The sequence below is a fragment of the Amblyraja radiata genome, chromosome 7 (assembly GCF_010909765.2).
Source record: "Amblyraja radiata isolate CabotCenter1 chromosome 7, sAmbRad1.1.pri, whole genome shotgun sequence".
Taxonomy (NCBI): domain Eukaryota; kingdom Metazoa; phylum Chordata; class Chondrichthyes; order Rajiformes; family Rajidae; genus Amblyraja; species Amblyraja radiata.
Window position 1 is genome coordinate 5,364,722 of NC_045962.1, and position 18,381 is coordinate 5,383,102.

An 18,381-nucleotide genomic window follows, 5' to 3' on the forward strand; every position below is an offset into this window, starting at 1 on the left:
TTAATGATCTCATAAAACAAAATAGACCGGGGTCATCGGGGCAAGTAATAGAATTTATGGCGTACCCGAATGACGAACGCCTGTGTATAGTCACACATATCCTACTATACATGGAATACACAAAAATTATTTGAGGGCAGGAAATGGCTCTGCTGATTTCATACAAGAAACCACACAAAAGGGTGACGACCCAGACTATCTCAAGGTGGCTGAAAAATGTCTTAAAGATGGCGGGGATAGACACTAATGTTTTTAAATCTCACTCCACCAGGGCTGCAGCAACATCCGCAGCAAAATATCTGGAGGTGCCAATAGACCAAATCCGCAGGATGGCAGGATGGTCATCTGAGAAGACATTTCAGAGGTTTTATAACAAACCAGTTTTGGATCTATCATCGTTTTCAGAAAGACTCTTATGTTCAATAATATAATTTGCCCAAAAAACCAATGGGCTATGATTTCAATTTAATAAATTTATTTTTTCGTAACATCATACAGTTTTGTATGGAGGTGTTTTAAAAATTGTTAACAATACTTCTCCCAATAATCAAGGCAGACGTGAAGCATGGACTCGTTCCACGGCATGAGGTCACAGAGCTTTAAAATCTTCACGTAGTCACTCACGTGACTCCGAAGTAAAATAGTAAGATTAAACGAGAACTTACCAGTTTGAAGTTTGATCTGTATTTTATGAGGAGGAACGTTGAGGGAATACGTGCCCTCCGCTCCCACCCTCCTATGATCATATCATAAACTGGTATCTCTTTCATAATCTTACTATGTTAGGTCATTATAGGATATCTGTGACCTCACACCGCTGCTTTGAAGAATGACACGCATGCGTCGTAAGCGGGGTTCTTCACGTATTCCCTCAACGTTCCTCCTCATAAAATACAGATCAAACTTCAAACTGGTAAGTTCTCATTTAATCTTACTATTTTTTTCTAGTGTTCTGGTTTTCTCCATCAGCCAAAGCTGTGGCAAAGGGTTAATTGATTACTTCAAATTATCATTAGTGTAGGTAGGTGCCAAATAGCTATGGGGGAGGTTAGATATGTGAGAAAGAATGAGTTGCAAGGACACAGGGATATAAAGAAAACGGGATGGGACAGATGTGATTGCTCTTCTGGGAGGCATCTAAGGCATCCTTCTGTTTCATATTAAGCTAGTAAAGAAAGGTGGAGGAAAATCCAGAGCAATGGATCTTGGCTACTGATAACATGAGCACCAATGGTGGAGTGATTAAATTAAGGAATGTGGAATAATCTGGCATGAGCCTTGGTATGTTTCTGGAAGTGATTGGAGACACGGGGGAGATGACGACATTCAGGAATTAAAAGTAGGAACCAAGCAAAGACTAAAGACATAGCATAAATAAGTTTATAACATACAGGGAGTGTGGAAATCCCCAAATAAAGTCAAGAAAATCCTACTAATATCAGTAAGTCAGGAAGATTTGTAGAAAGATAGGCAAACCTAACTTTTCAAATGGTGGTATATCATGAGAACTGGAAAAAAAAATTCTAATGTAACAATTAGAGGCTGAGAAAGGGTGAAAAATGGAAGGAAGAAATGTATGGATGAAGATTAAGAGAAATTAAACAATACAGGGTGATGACATAATGGTAAATAGGAAGACAATGAATGAAACAAAAGAAGAACAAGTGGAATAAATTGCAACAGCATTACAGGTGCTATTCAGGAACTCTACATTCTGGAAGCCTGAAATAAGATCAGAAAATGCTGGAAATACTCAGCAGGTCATGCCACATCTGTAGGAAGAGAACATAAACTCTGTTTATCCTCTCACTGTGGCCTGTCCTGCAGAATGTTCCCAGGACCTATAGTTGGATTTTAAATGAAGATGTTTGTTGTGCTTTAAAGTTAAACAGTTTGACAATGAAATCACCTACATTTTGTTATCTTCAGTGTACATTTGTGTGCACCAAATTGAAAAGGATATTAGTAAATTGCAGCATCACTGGCTGGGTGCATTTAGAGAAACTTGGACAGCGGGAGGGAGGTAGCCTTTCTGTTTTGCAGGAACAGTAAAGCGCCTTTGGCAGTGAAAACACGTTGTGATAATTCAAAAGTGAATACTGCTGGGGAGGGTAAGATGTATTTGATTTGGGCATCACACTGTGAATGGAAGTATGGAGGATGACAAGTTGAATGTAGAGGCTGATCAGGGTAGAAAAGGAGAAGGAAAATTCCATTTGGTTCTGGGAAGGAGAAAAAGTAGAGGGAGTTGAAAGGAGAACAAGGTGGACGGAGATGCTGGAGAAACTCAGCGGGTGAGGCAACATCTATGGAGCGAAGGAAATAGGCAACGTTTCGGGTCGAGACCCTTCTTCAGACTGAAGTGAGGGTGGGAGGGGGGGGGGGCGGGAAGCAGTAAGGAAGAGGCAGAAACAGTGGGCTGAGGGAGAGCTGGGAAGGGGAGGAGAAAGCAGGGACTACCTGAAATTGGAGGTCAATGTTCATGCCGCTGGGGTGCAGACTGCCCAAGTGGAATATGAGGTGCTGCTCCTCCAATTTACGGTGGGCCTCACTCTGGTCATGGAGGAGGCCCAGGACAGAATGGTCAGATTCGGAATGAGACGGGGGAGTTGAAGTGCTGAGCCACCGGGAGATCAGGTTGGTTATTGCGAACCGAGCGGAGGTGTTGGGCGAAACGTTCGCCAAGCCTACGCTTGGTCTCACCGATGTAGAGCAACTGACATCTAGAGCAGCGGATGCGACAGATGAGGTTGGAGGAGGTGCAGGTGAACCTCTGCCGCACCTGGAACAACTGCTTGGGTCCTTGAATGGAGTCAAGGGGGGAGGTAAAGCGACAAGTGTAGCATCTCTTGCGGTTGCAAGAGAAAGTGCCAGGAGAGGGGGTGGTTTGGGTGGGAAGGGACGAATTGACCAGGGAGTTACTAAGGGAGTGGTCTCTGCGGAAAGCAGACAGGGGAGGAGATGGGAAGATGTGGCCAGTGGTGGGATCTCATTGGAGGTGGCGAAAACGTCAGAAGATTATTTGTTGTATGTGACAGTTGATAGGGTGGAAGGTGAGGACAAGAGGGACTCTGCCCTTGTTACGAGTGGGGGGGTGAGGAGTGAGAGCAGAGTTACGGGGTATAGAAGAAAACCTGTTGAGAGCCTCATCTATAGTAGAAGAGGGGAACCCCCATTCCCTGAAGGATGAGGACATCTCCGATGCCCTGGTGTGAAACACCTCATCCTGGGTGCAGATGCGGCGTAGACGGAGGAATTGGGAGTATGGGGATGGAGTCCTTACAGTAAGCAGGGTGGGAAGAAGAGTAGTCCAGATAGCCATGGGAGTCAGTGGGTTTATAGTGGATGTCGGTCAGTAGTCTGTTGCCTGCGATGGAAATAGTGAGGTCTATAAATGGTAGGGAAATGTCGGAAATGGTCCAGGTGTATTTGTCAGTGAGTTGTGTGTGGGTGCAGGAGGTAGCACCAATGCAGTCTTCGATGTAGCAGAGGTAGAGTTTGGGGATAGGGCCATGGTACGTCTCGAACAAAGATTGTTCGACGTACCCTACAAAGAGGCAGGCATAGCTGGGGCCCATGTGTGTGCCCATAGCTACACCATGTATTTGGAGGAAATGGGAGGAGTCAAACGAAAAGTTGTTCGGGTACCGGGTAGGCGGAGGAGAGTATCATTAGATGGGGATTGGTTGGTTCTGCGGTCGAGGAAGAAACAGAGGGCTTTAAGACCCTCCTGGTGGGGGATGGAGGTGTAGAGTGACTGGACATCCATGACTTGTGCAGGTAGATGGTCCTTGCCATTATGTTCGACGCAGACATTGTGGGCCGTAAAGCCTGTTCTCATACTTCCACGTTCTATGTAACCTTTAGTTGATTGCATATGTTAAATGCCTCTGGATTTGACAACTTTTCATATCAAAAAACTTAGTTGTTTAGAATAAATATTGATTTCTGGTAAAATAATCTCACAATTTCTTTTTTGGGATGTAATATTCATCTGAACATTTTTGTAACTCCCTTTTATGCTAATGGTGAAGTTTTCAAACATCAGGCCGAAGGTATTTAAGAAACTCCTTTCTTCTGTACAATAGGGAAGGTTAGCTGTGGTGTTGCAATCTTAATGGCTCTGGTTTCTTATGTTCTCTTCAGGTTAGTTTAGTTTATTGTCACGTGTACCGAGGTACAGTGAAAAACATGCTCACCTGCCAGCAGAAAGACAATACATGATTACAATCAATCCATTTACAGTGTATAGACACATGATAAGGGGATAAAGCCCTGTCGGGTCTCCGTTGTCGTTGGGGCCTAGCACCGTGGAGCGGCCTCCAGCCTGAACGACCCGGGGGCTCGGGAGACTGCGGAGCTGCGGACTACTCACCATCGTGGGGCTGGCCGGCCTCGGAGCGTGGGGAGCGGTGGTGACTCGCTGCTGCGACTCGACTCCTGGGGCTCGGAGGCTCCAGCAACGCAGACGCAGGTCCGGTGGACTGTCTGGGACATCGGGAGCTCGCGGGTCTGGGGGGGAGAGAGAGACCGCTTCCCGGGGCTCCCGCAACGCGACTTCTCCAGCCCGTGTTGCGGGGTTGGAACGACCTGGAGCGGGGACGTACATCACCTGGCGCGGCTTCATGGCCGTGGGACATTCCAGCGCCCGTGGGGTTCCAACCTTGTACTTTCAGACCGGGAGCGGGGCCGTAAATCGCCCCGCGCGGCCTAAAATGGCCGTGGGACTTATCATCACCCGCCTGGGGCTTGGATATCGGGAGAGACATGGAGAGCAGGGGAGAGAAAAGACTTTGCCTTCCATCACAGTGGGTTCATTGTGATGGATGTTTGTGTGAATTTAATTGTGTGTATGTCTGTAGGACATTGTCTTTGTTTGTATGGCTGTGGAAACAAAATTTCGTTTGAGTCTCACTGGGGCTCAAATGACAATAAATTTGTATTGTATTGTATTGTATTGTATTGTAAGCAGCCGTTTTGATTCCACCAGATTGAGCAGTTTGTATTTTTGCCTGCCTTACTGCGGTAAAATGTGCCAGAGGAAGGCAGAAATGCAGCGAAACCTTCTCTCTCACATTTGCTTTCTGGCTTTGAGCTCCTAGTGAGTGTGAACCAAGCGCGAAAGAGTCAACACATTTCTGTTGTCTTCTTCCTTTCATTTTATAATGTTTCTATGAAGCAACCTGTGTCTCGTCGCCAACATTAAAGATGCCTAGATTAAAAATAGTGGCTTATCTGTTAGATATTGGTGGCAGGATTCAAGGAAAACAGATGTCACTGAAGAAATACTGAATATCTGGAGTCCATTGCCTGAAGGGAGGAGGGAAGAGAAATACGTTTTGTATTTGATGAGAATTTGATGTGCTGTTGTCTGGGAGGTGTGAACCGGGCGCTGGGTAGAGGAGACGGCTTATTTATTGTCCAATTGATCTGTCTTTTTCCAGATGGGAAGGTGATCAATGAGCTGTTACCATTCTTGAGGCTCTCATTTAATACCTTCCAAAATTAGACTCCTTTGTGACAGGATCATTCAAGATATTTCAATACGCTGGTAAAACGTGGACATGAAATTGAATCTTGCTTTCATGGCTTGTAAAAATAATGCTTTAAAATAATTAATAGAACATAAAATATATCCCGAAGATGGACACAAAAAGCTGGAGTAACTCAGTGGGGCAGGCAGCATCTCTGGAGAGAAGGAATGGGTGACGTTTTGGGTCGAGACCCTTCTTCAGACTCAGGGTCAGGAGAGAGGGAGACAGAGAGCAGCTGCCTGTTCCTGCTGAGTTACTCCAGCATTTTGTGTCTATCTTCAGTGTAAACCAGTGTCTGCTATTCCTTCCTACACATTTATCTGCTCCACTGCGAAATCTCCTCAAGGTATGCCTACTTTGAAGAAGTTCTCCTCCTCTCTCTGACGAGAGTTCTGCAACATCCTCTTTCGCTGCTCTCTGTGTCTCCCTCTCCATCACCCATTCCTTCTCTCCAGAGATGCTGCCTGTCCCGCTGAGTTGCTCCAGCATTTTGTGTCTATCTTTGGTGCAAACTAGCATCTGCAGTTCCTTCCTACACATAAAATATATCCCTATTTTAAACCCATATTTGGCAAGAAACAAAATATCTGCTTTTTAAAAAAAACAAAATTAATAATTAATTTATTAAAATCATAATTAATTTTGTTCAGGGTATAATTAATGAAATAGAGAAAACAATACTTTAATTTAGAAATTATTTGGAACAATGAAAATTCTCACCATATGGAATAAGTTCCTCCATCATTTTGTCTCTCCAGATGCCTCTACATTCCTCAAGTGCAACAATTGCACTTACCACATTCAGCTGCACAGTTCCATTGCGTGGATATAAGAAATACCAACTTGCTTCTAGTGAGGAGGGGGATGCATGCTTGTCCATACTTGTAGTGTTTGTTGCACCAGCTGCTATATTGGCAAGGATACCAGCAAATCTGATTTAAAACATGTGTCTATACAGCACACCGGAAAGTTAGCTGCAACAGGAAAGATGTTGTTGCAGAGAGGATTTGTGAGGATGTTGCCAGGAGTTGAGGGTCTGAGCTATAGCGGGGGGGAAGGCGGGGGGTGGGTGGGGGGGGGGGGGGGGGGGTTGGGCAGGCTTGGACTGCATCCCGTGGAGTGTGGGAAGATGAGAAGTGATCTTATAGAGGAGTATAACTAGAAGATGGGATGTTATGTTGCAGCTTACCAAGGTGAGTCCACAGTTGGAGTATTGTTTCCAGCTTTGGTCATCCTGCTATTGGAAAGATGTTGTCAAGAGTGCAGAGAAGATTTACGATAATGTTGCATAGACGTCAGGCCTGGGCTATAGGGAGTTTGAGCAGGCTAGGACGTTGTTCCTTGGAGCGCGGGAGGATGAGAGGTGATCTTATAGAGGTGTATAAAATCATGAGAGGATTAGACAGGGTAATTGCACAGAGTCTTTTACCCAGAGTAGAATCAAGAACCAGAGGACATCAGTTTAAAATGAGAGGTGAAAGATTGAATAGGAATCTGAGGAACTATTTTTTTCCACACATATGGGTATATAGAAAGAGGAAGTGGACGCAGAAACTATAACAATATTTAAAAGACATTTAAACAGGTAACATAGAAACATAGAAAATAGGTGCAGGAGTAGGCTATTCGGCCCTACAAGCCATTCAATATGAACATGGCTGATCATCCAAAATCAGTACCCCGTTCCTTCTTTCTCCCCATATACCTTGATTCAATTAGCTCTAAGAGCTCTAACTAACTCTCTCTTGAATACATCAAATTGAGAGGAAAGTTCCAGAGGGATATGGGCCAAATGCGGGCAGATGGGACTGGTGTAGATGGGGCACCTTGGTTGGCATGGGCAAGCTGGGCTGAAGGGCCTGTTTTCTGTGCTGTATGTCTCTATCTCAGCATTGAAGGAGGCAGCCTTCACAGCCTTTTGAAGCAAGAAATTCCAAAGACACAACCCTTTGAGAGAAGAGTTTTTTCCACATCTTAATCACCTCTTATTCCTAGACTGTGTTCCCTATTCATCTGCCAGAAGGTAGAACATCTTCCCTGCATTTACCCTGCAAAATCCACTAAAAATCTCATATGTTTCAATAAGATTGTTTGTTATACTGCAATGATTAGCATTAAGGTTAGACCCAACCCATTCAAACTTTCCGAGGTAGAAAATGTCTCCGTATCGTATCCAGGACAATCTAGTGGTCACAGTTTTTTATGGTCAACATGGAACTGCAGCAGTGAAACATAGACGGAAGGAATTGCAGCTTTTTGTTCTCCATGTTCCAATTAATAACCATATAACAATTACAGCACGGAAACAGGCCATCTCGGCCCTACAAGTCCGTGCCGAACAATTATTTTCCCCTAGTCCCATCTACCTGCACTCAGACCATAACCCTCCATTAATGCAATGGTATGTTCCAATGATCCTGTATACCATTGGATTAGGGGAATGGGTTTTCAGAGAGATTAAGAATTATTAGAAATGGAGGGTTGGGAAGATTGTTGGAGAGATTAGATTGGTTGTTGTTTCCATTTACAACTGACTTCTGCATCTCCTGACAGACTGCCCTCATTCAGATAGAATTTTTCCTCCACCCTGACCCTCAACACTGTACTTTGTAGGGTACGTTGAACAATCCCTGTTCTAGGCGTACGCTGGCCCTATCCCCAAACTTTATCTCTGTGGGGAGGGGGGGTGGGGGGGAGAACAAAGAGGGAGCCGGGGGGGGGGTACTTTGTAACTTTGTCAGCACCGTTTATGTGGTGACAATTTGCATAACTTGTGTATGCAAGCAAAGAATTTCACTGTGCCTTGTCACATGTGCCAATAAACTATTCCATTCTATAAATTATTCCATTCCAAAGACTCCATCCCCTACTCCCAATTCATCCGTCTACGCCGCCTCTGCGCCCAGGGTGAGATGTTCCATTCCAGGACATTCGAAATGTCCTCTTTATTTAGGAAACGGGGGTTCCCCTCTTCCATCATAGATCAGGCCCCCACACGGGTCTCCTCGGTACCCCACAGCTCTGCCCTTGCTCCCCCTCCCCCCAGTCACAACAGGGACAGAGTCCCCAACTTTCAACCCCATCAGCCTTCGCAGACAGCACGGCATTTTCGCCACCTCCAGCGGGATCCCACGACTAGTCACATCTTCCAATCTCCACCCCTTTCCACAGAGATTGTTCCCTCCGCAAATCTCTGGTTAACATCACTTCCATCCAAACCACCCCCTCCCCAGGTAGTTTCTCCTGCAACCTCAGGAGATGCAACACCTGTCCCTATACCTCCTCCATCGGCTCCATCCGTAGACCCCGACAGTCCTTTCAGGTGAGGCAGAGGTTCAGTTGCAACTCCTCCAACCTCATCTACTTTTTATCTCCTGTTCCAGGTGTGGACTCCTATATATCGGCGAGACCAAGTGCAGGCTCTGTGATCATTTCGCTGAACACCACCACTCAGTTCGCCTAGGCCTGCCCGATCTCCCAGTTGCTAAATACTTTAACTCCCCCTCCCATTCTAATACTGACCTTTCTGTCCTGGGCCTCCTCCTCTGTCAGAGTGCCCAACGCAAATTGAAGGAACAGCACCTCATTTTTTGCTTGGGCCGCTTACAACCCAGCGGTATGAAAATTGATTTCGCTAACTTCAAGTAACCCTTGCCTTCCCTCTCTCTCTCCGTCCCTCCCCCACCCAAATTATCTGACTAGTTTCACTGTCCTCCTGATTAATCTTAGTGTTGGTATGCCACGTTGTCAGTGCCACCTTCCCCTCAGACGACAATGAACCATTAGGCATGTCCTTGGAACAGCATCTGCTTTGATGTTTCATTTTCACACCTTATACTTCCATATCTCTAGTTCCCCTCTTCCCTGACTCTCAGTGTGAAGAAGGGTCTCAGCCTGAAAATTCATCCATTCCTTCTCTTCAGAGATGCTGACTGTCCTGCTGAGTTACTCCAGTATTTTGTGCCTATCTTCGGTGTAAACCTGCAGTTCCCTCTTACACATTGTATTTATTGTTGTATGTATCATTTGTACATGTGTAATGTTGACTCTGTGAGCTGTGTTCAAATGAACAAGGAATTTCATTGCATGCTGGTGTAGATGACAATAATCTGAATTTAAATTTGAAAATGAAAGCTGAACCTGGATTTTAATAGACTCAACGAAAAAAACTGCAAACTCAGGGACTGCCACATCCTTTATTCCACTATTACCATCAAACCAGGGGTTCAATGAAGAATACGGGGCAGGGAGGGGGGGGGGGGGGGGGGGGGGGGGGGGGCGGGCTGGGTGAGGGCATGCCGAGCAGTACTAGCCATACTTCAGAGAGGGGCCAACTTGGTGGAACTTCAGGACAGCACTCCTTGCACAACATAAGGAAGACAGAGCTAAGCTAACTCAGCCAAGGGATCAGATCAATGTGGCACTGTCCTGCCGCATCCAGTCATGAATGGTGGTGCATAATTAAACATCTCACTGGAAGAGGAAGCTCCAAATTGTCTCCGAAGATAGACCCCACAAAAAGCTGGAGTAACTCAGTGGGACAGGCAGCATCTATGGAGAGAAGGATCCAGGGTTTTGTTCTTCTTCTTGCGTATGGCGTGCACAGCCTAAAGTTGTAGGACAACTTGTTCTATTTGATCTTACTTGATTGTGCACACCAGGTTGATTGCATTCGTTGAAACGGGGCGGACCACGTGAAGGTTGCAATCTCCCACCCCGATCCAGGGTCGAGACCCTTCTTCCGACCCAAAATGTCCCCAAAATATCTCCCTTCTCGATGATGAGGGGAGTGTAACATCAGTGTAAAAGGGAAAACTGAAGCATTTGCAAAGATCTTCAGCCAGATGTGCCAAGTGGATAATTAAGCTCTATCTCATCCAGTGATTTGCAGCACTATAGATGCCAGTCCTCAGGCAATTGGTTGCACTCCTCATGATGTCAAGAAACAACTAAAGGCATTGGATGCAGCAAAGGTCATGGGTTAGGGTTACGGTCCTGTCCTCATTACAACCTTGATCCATACATAGACAAAAAATCTGAAGTGAAGTGAGACTAACTACCCTGGACAAAAATATGCCCCACACATTTCCATTAAACTTTCCCCCTTTTACCTTATAGCTATTGCCTCTAGTTTTGAACATTTCCACCCGTGGAAAAAGGTTCTGACTGTCTGTCCTATCTATGACTCTTATTTTATATACTACTATCAAATATTCCCTCAATCTCCGACATTCAATCTTGGAGAAAACAATCCAAGTCTATCTAGCCTCTCCCTGTAATTGAAACCCTTTAATCTAGATAGCATTCTGGTAAATCTCCGCTGCACCCTCTGCAAACCTCCATATTCTTTCCTGTAGTGGGCAACCAGAACTGCAAACAATCATCCAAATGCGGCCTAATCAAAGTCCTTTTGAGCTGCATCATAACTTCCTGACTCTTATAATCAATGCTCGTAATAATGATGGAAAGCATATCATACTCCTTCTTCACCCTATCTACCTGTGCTGCCATCTCCAGTGAGCTATGAACTTGGACTCTGTGATCCCTCTACATATCAATGCTGTTGAGGGTCTGGCCATGAACTGTATACTCTCTCCTCACATTCAACTCCAAAAGTGCAACACCTCACACTTGCTCGGGTTAAACTCCATCTGCCATTTCTCCGCCCATTACTGCAGCTGATCTATATCCTGCTGCATCTTCTGACAGCATTGCTCAGCGGTTTCACCCCCTCCAGTTTTAGAAAGCATTTTATCAGGATGCATCACAGCTTGGTTTGGGAACAGCTCCATCCAAGACCGCAAGAAATTGCAGCGAATTGTGGATGCAGCCCACACCATCACACAAACCAACCTCCCTTCCGTTGACTCCAGGCTGGCTTGTGTTGTGGGGTCCACTTTCTGGGTCACAGGCCACCTTATTTTGGAAGTATTTCCATTTTATTGTTTCTATTGTCTGAATTATTTTATTGTCTGAATTCTGGTATTCCCTACCAAGCAACACAGTGGGCGCCCCTTTAATACGAAAGTGTCCCATTGTAGACAAATTGTAGATGCAGCCCAGACCATCACACCAACCAACCTCCCTTCTATTGATTCAATTTATACCTCACGCTGCCTCGGCAAGGCCAGCAGCATAATTAAGGACGAGTCGCACCCTGGCCACTCCCTCTTCTCCCCTCTCCCATCAGGTAAAAGGTATAGAAGTGTGAAAACGCACACCTCCAGATTCAGGGACAGTTTCTTCCCAGCTTCCCAGGCAAATAAACCATCCTACAGCAACTAGAGGGCAGTGCTGAACCACTATCTACCTCATTGGTGACCACCAGACTATCTTTCATCAGACTTCATCAGCTTTACCTTGCACTAAACGTTAATCCCTTATCATGTATCTATATACTATGAATGACTCAATTGTAATCATGTATTGTCTTTCTGCTGACTGGTTAGCACGCAACTAAAGTTATTCACTGTACCTTGGTACACTTGACAATAAACTAAACTGAACTGAAACCTCTCCCGTAATCATCATTTACCTCTTCTTTTTTATGAACCTTCTGACCAGCAGAGGGTGTTTCCAGACTTGCCATAGTAGATTTTGTAGAACAAGTCGTAGCTGTAATACAGAGAAAGTCTGAAGAAGGGTTTCAGCCCAAAACGTCACCTATTTCCTTCGCTCCATAGACGCTACCTCACCCGCTGAGTTTCTCCAGCATTTTTGTCTACTTTGGAGAATGTCACTTCATCCTAATAGGGTAAAACAGGAAGAATAAATTGGGTACAAACATAGAAAACATAGAAAATAGGTGCAGGAGGAGGCCATTCGGCCCTTAGAGCCAGCAACAATAACTAAATACAGCTGACATAGAAAATATGAAATATAAAATCAGAAAATGCTGGAAATACTCATGGGAAAGAATCAGGCAATGGCTGCAGGCAAAAGAAAACAGTGAATGAACAGTCAGGTTGATAATCTTTCCCAAGAAATGTGGGCGTAGCGATAGAGCGTCGGAGACCCACGTTCGATCATTACTAAGAGTGCGTGTCTGTACGGAGTTTGTACGTTCTGCCCATGACCTACATGGGATTTTCTCCAAGATCTTCGGTTTCCTCCCACATGGCAAAGACGTACATGTTTGGGGCTCAATTCGCTTGGTATAAAAAAGTTGTCCCTTGCGTGTGTTGGGTAGTGTTAATGTGCAGGGATCACTGGTCGGTGCGGACTCGGTGGGCCGTAGGGCCTGTTTCTGCGCTGTACCTCTAAACTAACACCAACTTGAAGAAATTAGCGATCTAACAATTGGTAAGCAACTAGATAGCTCTGGAAGGAGGAGGGAAGGGAAATTGGAAAGCATGGCAAGAGTTTAGTAAGAAATAGTTGTTTTTAGCTGAAAGGAACTCATCTGCAATGCAAGCATTCCTAAAGGTGCCCATACAAGAATGAAATATTTGATTAGCAATTGTCATTTTTTGTACATTTTGAATCCTTCTCCGTTCTATATTTACAAATTAAATATTCTGAGTGTGAATGGGAACATTACTTAGTTTTTGTTGATTATGGGTGTACATTATGTTGCTTCTTCTTTTATGATAGAAACATAAAAACATAGAAAATTGGTGCAGGGGTAGGCCATTCGACCCTTCGAGCCTGCACCGCCATTCGATATGATCATGGCTGATCATCCAACTCAGTATCCCATCCCTGCCTTCTCTCCATACCCCCTGATCCCTTTAGCCACAAGGGCCACATCTAACTCCCTCTTAAATATAGCCAATGAACTGGCCTCAACTACCTTCTGTGGCAGAGAATTCCACAGATTCACCACTCTCTGTGTAAAAAATGATTTTCTCATCTCGGTCCTAAAAGACTTCCCTCTTATCCTTAAACTGTGACCCCTAGTTCTGGACTTCCCCAACATCGGGAATAATCTTCCTGCATCTAGCCTGTCCAACCCCTTAAGAATTTTGTAAGTTTCTATAAGATCCCCCCTCAATCTTCTGAATTCCAGCGTGTACAAGCCGAGTCTATCCAGTCTTTCTTCATATGAAAGTCCTGCCATCCCAGGAATCAGTCTGGTGAACCTTCTCTGTACTCCCTCTATGGCAAGAATGTCTTTCCTCAGATTAGGAGACCAAAACTGTACGCAATACTCCAGGTGTGGTCTCACCAAGACCCTGTACAACTGCAGTAGAACCTCCCTGCTCTTATACTCAAATCCTTTTGCTATGAATGCTAATATACCATTTGCTTTCTTCACTGCCTGCTGCACCTGCATTCCTATTTTCAATGACTGGTGTACCATGACACCCAGGTCTCATTGCATCTCCCCTTTTCCTAATCGGCCACCATTCAGATAATAGTCTACTTTCCTGTTTTTGCCACCAAAGTGGATAGCCTCACATTTATCCACATTATACTGCATCTGCCATGCATTTTCCCACTCACCCAACCTACCCAAGTCACCTTGCAGCCTCCTAGCATCCTTCTCACAGCTAACACTGCGCCCCAGCTTCGTGTCATCCGCAAACTTGGAGATATTGCATTCAATTCCCTCATCCAGATCATTAATATATATTGTAAATAGCTGGGGTCCCAGCACTGAGCCTTGCGGTACCCCACTAGTCACTGCCTGCCATTCTGAAAAGGACCCGTTGATAAGTGGTTGCTGCTCATAACAATTTATTCTGGTGCTCCCGCACAGAATGCTTCACTCTGGAACATCTCCATCTCAAACACACTACAAAACCACCACAACCCCATCAAACCCCAATTGCATAAAATTCACTGCATAGTTCCCCTGCCCTTGTCAGACATGAGGGTGCAGAAGCCAAGCACTCTACCATGTTGGAATCTATGTTAGCCATCATGCTGAGGTTTGGCCAGAAGTGGAGCTAGCCATCTTTAAATGTTTTTCACCCACCCCATCACTTCCACAACTTGATCTTCGCCAGCTTCCAGTGATAGTTACCAGATCATGCTCCAAAGTTAAATTGTTATCAGTCATAGAGTCATAAAGCATGGAAACTGGCCCTTCTGCCCAACTTGCCCACACCGACCAACATGTCCCATCCACACCTACCTACCTGTGTTTGGCCCATACCCCTCGAAACCTGTCCTATTCCATGCCTGTCTTAATGTTTCTTAAACCTCACCTGCCTCCTCCAGCAGCTCGTTCCATACACCCATTACTCTTTGTGTAAAAACATTACCCCTCAGGTTCCTTTTAAATTCCCCCCGTCCCCCTCACCTTAAACCTAGGTCCCCTGGTTCTCGATTCCCCAACTCTGGGAAAGTGACTCTGTGCTATACCTGATTTATTCTCTCATGATATTGTACACCTCTATAAGATCACCCCACATCATCCTGCGCTCCAAGGAATAGAATCCCAGCCTGCTCAACCTCTCTCTATAGCTCAGACCCTCTAGCCCTCGCAACAGCCTCGTAAATCTTCTCTGCACCCTTTTCAGCTTGGCACAAATTTTCCTATAACATGGTGCCCAGAACTGAGTGAAATACTCTAAATGTGGCATCAACATCTTATATAACTGCAACATGCAACTTCTATACTCAATATTCTGACTGATGAAGGCCAATGTGCCAAATGCCTTTTTGACCACCCTATCTATCTGTGAACCTCTGACCACTGCCGTGACTTCTTCCTTAACCAATAATCCAACACCCCCTTCTCATTTACCCTCACCTCGGTCTCTCCTGAAGCCCCTGTACCCTGCAACATTGAGCTGCAAGTCCTGCTCTTAACCGGGTCCGCCTGGACTTGTGTGGTCTCCCAGTTGTCAGGCAATTTAATTCCCCTTCCCATTCCACACTGACCTTTCTGCCCTGGGCCTCCTCCACTGTCAGAGTGAGGCCAAACGTAAATTGGAGGAACAGCACCTCATTGGCAGCTTACAACCCAGCGGTATGATCTGGATTTCTCTAACTTCAAGTAACCCTTGCTTTTCCCCTCTCTCCATCCCTATCCCACCCAAGTTGTTGTATTAGTTTCCCGGGCATCCTGGTAAGTTTCACTGTCTGTATAATTCACCTAGCCCACAGCTAACCATGGACTGTTTCCTTGATCATCATTACTTTCATTTCTTTGTTCTATATCTCTCTAAATCTCACTTCCCTTTCCCCTGACTCTCTATCTAAAGAAGGGTCTCCACCAGAAATGTCACTTTCTCTCCAGAGATGCTGCCTGTCCCGCTGAGTTATTCCAGCATTTTGTGTCTATCTTCGACGTAAACCAGCATCTGCAGTTCCTTCCTACACATTTTGTCTGCTAGATTATCTCAGTCAGTCAGGAAACATCTGCGGAGGCATAGGGATTGTAGACAGACTCCAGACACGCTAAGTGATCCAATATCATCTTTAATCAGCATTTAAACTTAAACAGCATAAAGGATGGTTAGATGTCAGAACATGCCAACTGCTGCTCGAACTGAGTAGTGCCAGAAGCAAGTGTTAATATAAATATTATAGTGGGGTGGGGTTAGTGATGCTAACTCTATGTGATTGGTTAACATGCATAATTAATCTACAGGGATGGTCCATGTTTTGGGTTGAGAACCTGTATCAGGACTCTTGGTAATAACATAGTCAATGAGCAGTGGAAACCACAGAGAAGATGCCATGAAAGTGGAACTCAAAGAACTCCCTTTGAGGAAAGGCAGGGAAACTTCTTCAGAGTTGGCATACCTCGGATAGAGTTGGCAGCAGCATAGCCAAATAGATATACAATGGGCTGCAGGAGTAATAATCTGGAGTAAAATATAAACCACTGGAAGAACTCAATGAGCCAGGCAGAATCTGTGGATGCAGAAAGATGGTGGACATTTCAGGTTGAGACATTGAATCAGGATTAATAGTAGTCCTGATGCAGGATCACAACCCAAAACGTTGAGTATCACTGCCTCCATGGATCCTGCGTGACCCATGGAATTCCTCCATCGATTTGTTTTCTCCTGGCAAATGTAGAGTGCGGTGTTATCAGCTGTCAATTTTTTTTCTTACCTGCGGCAAAGTCTTGTTCTGGTCTACTGAGGACATTGCAACCTTACATCATGTGGATATCACCATGTAGGGCATCAATAGTGCTGAACTACTATCTATCTCTTTGGTGACCCTCGGACTATCCTTGATTGAACTTTGCTGGCTTTACCTTGCACTAAACATTAAATCCCTTATCATGTATCTATCCACTGTAAATGGCTCGATTGTAATCATCTATTGTCCTTCTGCTGACTGGATAGCACGCAACAAAAGCTTTTCACTGTACCTCTATAAATGTGGCAATAAACTAAACTGTAAATATTAGAATTGGGACTTACATTGCAATGCTGGATCCTTATGCCACGGCGGATAGCACAGACATTTAACTGATTTTCGTCAGTTCTGGCCTAATGTTTCAACATTAAATTGTCCATTCTATAAGACATTTGTGCGAGAGCAGAGCTTTCAACGTATTCATGTGAGCCATCTGTGTGTCCGGTTGAGTCATTAAGTCTTAAGTGATAGGAGTAGAATTAGGCCATTCGGCCCATCAAGTCTACTCCGCCATTCACTCCTTGCTGATCTATCTCTCCCTCTCAACCCCATTCTCCTCCCTTCTCCCCATAACCCCTGACACCCGTACTAATCAAGAATCTATCCATCTCTGCCTTAAAAAATATCCATTGACTTGGCCTCCACAGCCTTCTGTGGCAAAGAATTCCACAGATTCACCACCCTCTGACTAAAGAAATTCCTTCTCATCTCCTTCCTAAACCAGTTTTGGTCTCCAAATCTGAGGAAGGACATTATTGCCATAGAGGGAGTGCAGAGAAGGTTCACCAGACTGATTCCTGGGATGTCAGGACTGTCTTATGAAGAAAGACTGGATAGACTTGGTTTATACTCTCTAGAATTTAGGAGATTGAGAGGGGATCTTATAGAAACTTACAAAATTCTTAAGGGGTTGGACAGGCTAGATGCAGGAAGATTGCTCCCGATGTTGGGAAGTCCAGGACAAGGGGTCACAGCTTAAGGATAAGGGGGAAATCCTTTAAAACCGAGATGAGAAGAACTTTTTTCACACAGAGAGTGGTGAATCTCTGGAACTCCCTGCCACAAAGGGTAGTCGAGGCCAGTTCATTGGCTATATTTAAGAGGGAGTTAGATGTGGCCCTTGTGGCTAAGGGGATCAGAGGGTATGGAGAGAAGGCAGGTACGGGATACTGAGTTGGATGATCAGCCATGATCATATTGAATGGCGGTGCAGGCTCGAAGGGCCGAATGGCCTACTCCTGCACCTAATTTCTATGTTTCTAAAGAAACATCCTTTAATTCTGAGGCTTTGACCTCTGGTCCTGGACTCTCCCTGGAGTCTGTGTCTTTTGTTACATCATGACTGGATATTGTTCATCATCCTATAGCTACTCTTTAGTTTAAATGCAGTGAGTCCAGTGGATGGACTACAGCAGCATTAAGTGACTTGCATAGTCCCATATCAATTGTCAAACACCATCTGACCACTGAGGGAATGACATCAATACTGGTTCTATTGTTGATATGTGAAAATGATCCTGCATCGTGATACCTTATATCATCATATCAAAGCAATACTGTTAAAGCCTTAAGCAAAGGCAGGAATGTTAACTGCAAGCTTCAGCCTGGATGTGTAACTCAATGATAAATATTCACCAGGCTTGAAAATACACATAACTGTAAATGCAGATAATCTGAAATAAAAAACATCAGTCTTCACTATCCCCCCCCCCCCCCTCACCATCACCTAAAAATTGATAAAGTAGCATTGAAAGTAGAATCTCCAAAGGAGATTCCCAAGGCTAATTCCTGTAACGATAGA